Source organism: Myotis davidii, unplaced genomic scaffold, assembly GCF_000327345.1.
Source record: "Myotis davidii unplaced genomic scaffold, ASM32734v1 scaffold1678, whole genome shotgun sequence".
Lineage (NCBI taxonomy): Eukaryota > Metazoa > Chordata > Mammalia > Chiroptera > Vespertilionidae > Myotis > Myotis davidii.
The window spans coordinates 6,756-15,606 of NW_006289496.1; the positions used below are offsets into that span (position 1 = coordinate 6,756).

The 8,851-nt window shown below is 42.1% G+C and overlaps 2 pseudogenes; one reads left to right on the plus strand and one right to left on the minus strand.

Annotated features, from left to right (window-relative positions):
• Positions 1-1,863: 1,863 nt before the first annotated feature.
• On the plus strand, positions 1,864-3,039 carry LOC102765202 (annotated as a pseudogene).
• Positions 3,040-6,784: 3,745 nt separating this feature from the next.
• On the minus strand, positions 6,785-8,508 carry LOC102765498 (annotated as a pseudogene).
• Between the last annotated feature and the right edge of the window lie 343 nt (positions 8,509-8,851).

Genomic DNA, 8,851 nt, shown 5'->3' on the forward strand with positions numbered 1-8,851 from the left:
GACAATACCACCACCACCAATGGGGTCAGTGTTGTGCCATAAAATGTTTAATAACTGAGGGACCCCCCCACCCCCCGACAAGTGCACAAATTTTGTGCACTGGGCTACTAGTCCTATATAATAAAAGCCTAATATGCAAATTGTTCTACTGGGAATTTGACAGCTCGCTATGACAGGCACTGACCACCAGGGGGTGATAATGCAGCACTGGCAGTGGACAGCAGTAGAGGCACTGCCTGCTCCGATGGGCCCCGACAAGAGTGGGACCACGGGGGGATGGTGGAGCAGGTGAACAGGCGGCACCTGGCTAAGGCAAGTGCAAGCACAGCCCCATTTGCCCCTCCAATAGTGACCAGTGGTGGCAGTGGGGAGGTGGGGCTGCTGCCCAGCACCAACTGATCACCCCACAGACGGCGACCAGCAGCAGCAGCAGGGGTCAGGGCCATCACCCGGCTCCCAGGTGCTGAGGGAGCTGGGCGGGGGCCCCAGCCCTGACCAATTGTCCCATAGACGGAGACCAGTGGCCGGCATGCCCTGATCGCCTGATTGAGACTGGACCCTGGGCTGGGACAGGGAACTGGGGGTGGGTGGTTGGTGACCAACCTCCCACAGCTCCTGGGCAGGGGGCTGACACCTCTCGTCGGCTACCTGGGGGCAGGAATAACTGGGACAGATGTGCGGTGAGAATGTGAGATGTCCACTGAGATCACTCTCAATCTCCCTGCTACCCTCTCCCGGGAGGCCAGGGCTTGCATCAGAGAAGCCCCTGTGCTCAGGTGCTGGGCGCCTGCAAGGAGCCTGCCCCACACCTGTGTGGCCTCTTCTGGGTGAGCCAGGCCGCAGCTGCTGGGACCACAGGGGCTGGTCGGACTCCAGGTGGGTTTGCGCAGGAGCCAGTCTGCGAGGCTGGCCAGGAGAGAGTACGCTGCCCGCCTGGCTTCTGTGCAGAGCCGCTGGGCGGCCCAGAGGCCCACGCTGCGCCCCAGCCCACAGCGTCCAGCTGTGTTCACCGCATCTCCGTGTGGGGACTTGGGTGCCAGGACTCAGGCAAAGGCGGGCATGTGGGGGCCCAGGGGCCCAGGTGCTGCCCAGGATCTAGAGGTCAGCTAATACCTGCCCTTCCATACCAGACGCTCATGCTTCGATCACTGGCCAGGCCTAGGGGCCACACCCATGCATGAATTTTGTGCACTAGGCCTCTAGTCCATAATATAATGACATGCTAAAAGACAAATATTGAGAGAAAAATCTAACAGAATTTTATAAATGTTTTCCAAGATATAAATATGCTCAATTAAAATCACATGCTTGTGTTAAGTGAGATAAGTCAGTCAGTGAAAGGCAAATATATGATTTCATTTACATGTTGAATCTAAAGTACAAAACAAACAGAACAGAACAGAAATAAACTCATAAATACAGAGAACAGACTCAGTTGCCAGAAGGGGACTGGGTGAAATAAGAAAAAGGATTAAGAAGTGGAGATTGATAGTTACAAAATAGTCATGAGAATATAAAACACAGCATAGGGAATAGAGTCAAAATATTGTAATAACTATGTATGGTGTCAGGTGGGTAGTGGAAATATCAGGAGGAACACTTTGTAAAATATATTTTACATGACCTAACCACTATGCTGTGCACCTTAAACTAATAACAAATAATATTGAATGTAAACTGTAATTGAAAAAAAAATTAAAAAAAACATATGCTTGGAAATACCTAGCTCATGGATTGATATCAATATTTGCCAATATCTGCGTGAAAAAGATATTTGCAAGATAAAGTATGTAAACCCCTTCTACATGGTCACATTGAGCTAGTGCTGCAGCCTGGAAATAGGCTGAAGCCTCAGCCTCACCTATGGCCTTCCTCAGCTTTATGACCATAGACCTGTGCAAAATGAGGGAGCTTTGGGCCTGGGTGTAAATGTGTAAGCAGGATCCAAGCATTCTGCATACTGAGGAAATGCCTTCTTGGGGGAGTGGATGATCAGCATGGGGAGGTGTAAAGTACTACCTGTTACTCATAAAACTAAATCAGAGGAAAATATTAAGAAGGAAAAAACAGATAGTAAGAAGGTAGCAGAAAATGTAAAATCAGAGGAAACATTAAGTGAGAAAAATGATCTCGGAAATGACCATGAAGGTGTGATTGAACCCAATTCTGATGCCTCTCAAGAAATGAGAGATGAAAGTGTAGAGATAACTGAGGACATGATGGATCAGGCAAATGATAAAAGTGTGGCTGCCATTGATGCCCTAAGTAATGGTGAACTACAGAAAGCCATTGACTTGTTCACAGATGCCATCATGCTGAATCCTCACTTGGCCATTCTGTAAGCCAAGAGAGCCAGTGTCTTCATCAAATTACAGAAGCCAAATGCTGCCATTGGAGACCGACAGAGTTATTGAAATAAATCGTTATTTAGCTCAGCCTTACAAATGGCAAGGCAGAGCACACAGAATTCTGGACCACTGGGAAGAAGCAGTCCATTATATTGACCTTGTGTGTAAATTGGATTATGAAGATGCTAGTGCAATGATGAAAGAAGTTCAACCAAGGGTCCAGAAAATTGCAGAACATTGGAGGAAATATGAGTGGAAACCTGAAGAGTGAGAGGTCAAAGAAAGAATGGAAAGGGTTAAGAAGACTCCTAACAAAATGAGAGAGCCAAGAGGGAGGAAGAAGCCAGAGGACAATCAGGAGCTCTGTATGGCTCATTTCCAGCTAGCTTTCCTTGAAGAATGCCTGGTAATTTTTTTCTGGAGGAATGCCTGGATTGGGAAGAGGCATGCCTGAATACTAGGAATGCCTGGGCTCAATGAAATTATTTGTGATCCAGAGGTTATTGAATCCATGCAAGATCTAGAAGTTATAGTGGCCTTTCAGGAAGTGGCCCAGAACCTGGCAAATATGTCAAAATATCAGAGCAACCCAGAGGTTATTAATCTCATCAGTAACTTGTCAGCCAAATTTAGGGGTCAAGTGTAATGCCCTTCTTACAAATAAAATCCTTGCTGGAGGAAAAGCAACCTAAATCTCCCAAATGGATGTTGCAAAATACAAACCAGTGTACCTCTGAACTTCTCATGAAGAAAGCTTTGAAGAGAATCCTTACCTCTCTGCCCCACATAAAGCTGTAATATTTTATAGTGGTTTTCCATTAGAATGTTCATTCAGATAATGTTCTCCTACTAGGAATTACAAACTTTAAACACTTTTAAACCTTAATATTTCAAAACAAATGAAAAGGGTGTGTTAGCCCGGTTGGTGTGGCTCAGTGGTTGAGCGTCAACCTATGAATCAAGAGGTCTTGATTCAATTCCCAAACAGGGCAAATGCCCAGGTTGTGGGCTTGATCCCCAGTAGGGGGTGTGCAGGTGGCAGCTGATCAATGATACTCTCTCATTATTGATGTTTTTCTCTCTCCCTTTCTCTCTGAAAATCAGTAAAAAATATATTTTTTAAAAAACCCTACATTTTTGTTTACTAATTATTTTAGTGTTTTCCTTTGAGTTAATTGGGCAAAGAAGATACTTCAGAATGGAAAATTTATTGCTCAGTTTGAGTAAAATAAAGGCTTATTAGTGGGAAGAAAATGTAACATTTAAATAGATAAAATTTGATTTGAATACAAAGTTACTGAGGCATTTTGATTTGTCTTTTTAAATGCTTTATATTTAAAAATTATTTATTTTCATAAAACTACTGGAACCACCAGTATTGTAGTAGGAACTAGGTAGGGATGGAAATTACTTGGCAGGGCAGCAGCAATCTTACTACATTTTAAATAACATATCCTTGTACAGAAGCATGTAAATCTTACACTGTGGTGAAGAGATGGTTTATATTTTATTTGTTTTTTAACTTTAAACAAATTTTATTACACAAAGTTTCACATAATTGGATATTTCTCTATTTTTTTACACAATTTTTCTTACTCTCCACAGAAAGACTGCTTCTTAACTTCTCATCAGGTGATGGCAAGCACTAAAATCCTGATTTTAACAGAATAGTAGTAAAAATGACTCACTGATTTAAATTGAAAACAGTTCATTGGTATATGACTCTTGCATTTATTGGGAATGTACAAATGTATTTTTATTCAAAAATACAAAATAAGATTTCCAGTCAAGATGGTGGAATAGGTAAAAAATGCTTCCTCTCACAACCACATCAAAATTACAACTAAACTACAGAATAATCATAATTCAGAACCACCTGAAATAGAGCTGAATGGAAGGCCTACAACTAGGGAATTAAAGGAGAAGCCACATCAAGACTGGTAGAAGGGTGGAGGCATGGAACAGGTTGGTTCTACACTGACATGTGTTGGATAAAAATCAGGAAGGATATCTTGACTGTGGAGGTCCCCTCTGAGGAGTGAGGTGTTCCAGTCCCACACCAGGCCCCCCAGCCCAGGGTTCCAGTCTCAGGAAGAGAAGTCCCCATAGCTTCTGACTATAAAAACCAGTGGGAATTGAGGCTGAGGCTACTGGAGTCCCAGACACTTCCTCTTAAAGGGCCCCTGTACAGATTTACTTGGACTCACTTGCTCTTAGCTCCAGTGTGGGGATAGCAGCTTGAAAGGCACCAGAGACATATAGGGAGAAACTGAATTGTTTGGCACCAGGGCGAGAGCTGGAGGGACAGTTTTCTCCCAGACAGAAGTTTAGGCAGAAGCCACTGTTCTTTGATGAGCCCTTCCCCTACAGAACCAGCAGGCGGGGGCCATATGAGACTCCATCAACCTGATCACACTGTTTGCCCCCACCTGATTATTCCCTGAGATCCTGCCTCACCCACCTTTGGAGCCCACCCAAGCTGTTCCCAGTGGCTTTACCATAGGAATGGCCTGTCTTGGCTCATGTTTCAAATTTTCCAAAAATCTCTCAAACAAGCATCATCTGGCCTCAGCAAGCCCCATACCTCTTGCTAAGTGGCTCCAGGCCCAGCACTGGCAGCAGCCAACCATGGTTCACAGCTTGGCCTCACCTGGCTACTTCCAAGCCCAACACAAGAAGCATCCATCTGCAGATCACTTTGTAGCTTATGCCTGGTGGCCCTGGGTAGAACACAGGCAGTGACTGACCTTGGCCTGGGTAAATCCCTCCCATTGACATCAAGTTGCTATAAGAGTGTATACAGACCACACGGGTATGCACCTTGAGTGTCCAGCTCTGGTGATTGGGGAGGCTGTGCCACTGGATCCTATAGGCTGTCTACTATATTAGGCTACACTACCAAGCCTGGAAGATGCAGCAGCTCTACCTAGTACATAGAAACAAACACAGGGAGGTGGCCAAAATGAGGAGACAAAGAAACATGGCCCAAATGAAAGAACAGACCAAAACTTCAGGAAAAAAAATGAAACAAAATGGAGACAACCAATCTAATAGATGCAGAGTTCAAACATTGGTTATAAGGATGCTCAAGGAACTTAGTGAGGACAACAGTATAAAAAAGAACCAGTCATAAATGGAGGGTACACTAACTGAAATAAAGAATAATTTACTGTGAATCAACAGAATAGGTGATGCTAAGAATCAAATCAGCAATTTGAAATATGAGGAAGCAAACAAACAAACAAAACACCTAATCAGACCAGCAAAAGAAAGAGGAATTTTTAAAAATGAAGATAGTGTAAGGAAACTCTGGTACAACTTCAAGCATACCAATATTTGCATCATGGGTGCCAGAAGGAGAAGAGAGAAAGCAAGAAATTGAAAACGTGTTTGAAAAAATAATGACAGAAAATTTCCCTAACTTAGTAAAGGAAACAGACATACACATCCAGGAAGCCCAGAGTCCCAAACAAGATGAACCCAAGGGGCCCACACCAAAACACTTCATAATTAAAATGCAAAAGGGAAAAAACAAACAGAGAATCTTAAAAGCAGCAAGAGAAAAGCAGTAAGTTACCTACAAGGGAACTACCATAAGACTGTTAGCTTATTTTTCAAAAGAAACTTTGCTGCCCAGAAGGGAATGGCAAGAGATATTCACAGTGATGAAAATCAAGGACCTACAATGAAGATTACCCTACAAAGCATCATTTAGAATTGAAGGACAGATAAAGAGCTTTACATACATGAAAAATATAAAGTTCATCACCACCAAACCAGTATTATATGAAATGTTAAAGAGTCTTATTTAAGAAGATAAAAAGAAGATAAAAATATGAACAATAAGATGGCAATAAATACCTATCTGTCAACAGTTGAATCTACAAACAAAATGAACAAGCAAAACAGAAAGACTCATATATACAGAGGACTTTTTGTTGGTTGTTACATGGGAAGGGGATTGGGAGGATGGGTGAAAAAGGTGAAGAGATTAAGAAGTACAAATTGGTTGTTACAGAATAGTCATGGGGATATATAGTACAGCATAGAAAATGTAGTCAATAATAGTCTAATAACTAGGTGTGGTGCTGGATGGTTTCAGGATTTATTGGGATGATTAAGTATTAAATTATATAATGTCTGGTCACTGGGGTGCATACCTAAAACTAATGTAATGATGTATATCAACTGTAATTGAAAATGAAAAATTAAATAAATAAAACAAAAATACAAAAATTATCGGTAAGCATGGACAATGACAGCAGTAGACCATTGTACATTGTCAACTGAAAGCAGTAGCTGATGGTTATAGTAATTTTCTTAAGCATCAGCCAGCCTTGTCTTCAGTCATTCCTTCAACCTACTTCTCTGAAGTTATAGGTGAGGAGCACTGCCTTGAGCTTCCTTTCACAGTTCTCATTAATGATGGTAAAGCACTATTCTAGGATTAGAACATGCCATTTCTCATACCACCTCCCATTCTCATGCATTCCAGGGTCTTTCTCTTCTTTAGGAATTTCTGTGACTAAAGCTTCTGCTGTTGTTAACAGAGAGGCCACTCCAGCAGTACCAATAAAGCAGTTCTTACAGCCTTCATTGGATCAATTATTCCTTTTCCACCAAATTCACAATCTCCAAGCATAGTATCATAACTAACTTCTGAGGAACTTTGCATAATTTTCTCAACTATCAGTGATCCCTTGACACCTGCATTCTTAGCAATAGTCATTGCAGAATTTTTGAATGCTTTATAAATAACTTCTATACCAATTTTTAAAACCTTCATTAGCTGGAATTAATGAATCCAAGGCCAGATGCACCAAAGCAGGGCACAAGCCCCTCCAGGAACAATGCCTTCCGCAACAGCAGCTTATGTAGCATTGAGGGCACACATCTGTTATTCTTTCTTTTTATTCACTTCAACACCACTTGTCCCACCAACCTTCAGCCCAGCTACTCCATCTGAGAGTTTTACCAGACATTCATTTAGGTTTTCCCTTTTCATATTCATTAGTTGTGATATTTAACTGATCAATGATTTCTTGAGTATGTTTTCCCCTATTTGAGCCTTGTTACCTTTTCCTTTCAAGAGCATGGCATCACCTTTGATCACAATGACCTCTCCAACTTTTCCCAAGTCATGAAACTGAACATCTTTAAGATTTCGAGTCAATCCTTCTTCTCCAAACACTGCTCCACCAGTATCAATAGACATGACTTTAAGTTGGTTCTTTCTATTGTCACCCAAACCTGGAGCTTTGACTGCTACAACGTGAAGGCCAACTCTTAGTCTATTCAAAATGAGTGTACTTAGAGCTTCTCCATCAACATCTTCAGCAATTATGACTAAGGGCTCATGGTGAGCATTGGGAGTTTCAAGAGCAGGTACAAATTTTCTGAATACTAGAAATTTTCTTTTCCCTAGATATAACATAGGCATCTTAGAATTCACATTTTTGACCTTTTGCTGTATTAATAAAGTATGGAGAAATATAACCCACATCAAACTTCATGCCGTCAATAATTTCTAATTCATCATTCAGTGTTTTACCATCCTTTACTGTGATGACACCCTTTCTTCCAACCTTTTTCATCACATCAGAAATGATGTCGCCAATTTCTTTGTCTCTGTTTGCAGAAAGTGTAGCAATCTGAGCTATTTCTTCAGGGGTTGTCACAGGTTTAGACTGCTTTTTAAGTTTAGAAATTATAGCACCAACAGCTAACATCACATCTCTCCTGATCTCCACTGGATTAGCACAATCACTGATATTCTCAGAACCTTCCTTGGCAAGATAGTGTGCCAGTACAGTAGTAGTGGTAGTGCCATTCCCAGCATCTTCATTTGTATTATTGGCAACAACTTGAACAAGTTTAGCACCAATATTTTTATATTTATCTCTTAAGGCAATGGACTTTGCAAATATCACACTTTCTTTTGTTACTTTGGGACTGCCCAAACTCTGTTTAATAATAACTGTTCTTCTCTTTGGCCCTATCGTAATGGTACAGCATCAGCTAAAAGGTCTATACCTTGAAACACTGAGGCTTGGGCACCTGTGCCAAAATTTACATCTTTGACATAAGCCTGAGTGAGATGAGAAGCCAGTGCCCTGGAAACTGGCCTAATCTGACAAAGGACTTTGTGTAATCAAGGCATTTATGTGGGGTAGCTGCAGTGCAGGTGAGTTGTGAGGCAGGCCATCAGTGGTGAGTGAAGGAACAGGATATTTATAATGCTGCAGTAGAGTTGAATTACTTAATTCTGTTCTCGTCTGATATATAAAATGTTTCATATTATTAACATACTAGTGGCCCAGTGCACAAAAATTTGTGCACTCGGGGGAAGGGGGAGTGTCCCTCAGCCCGGCCTGCACTCTCACCAATCTGGGACCCCTGGAAGGATGTCCTACTGCCGGTTTACAGTGATCAGGCCTAAACTGGCAGTCGGACATCCTTCTCACAATCTGGGACTGCTGGCTACTAACCACTCATCTGCCTGC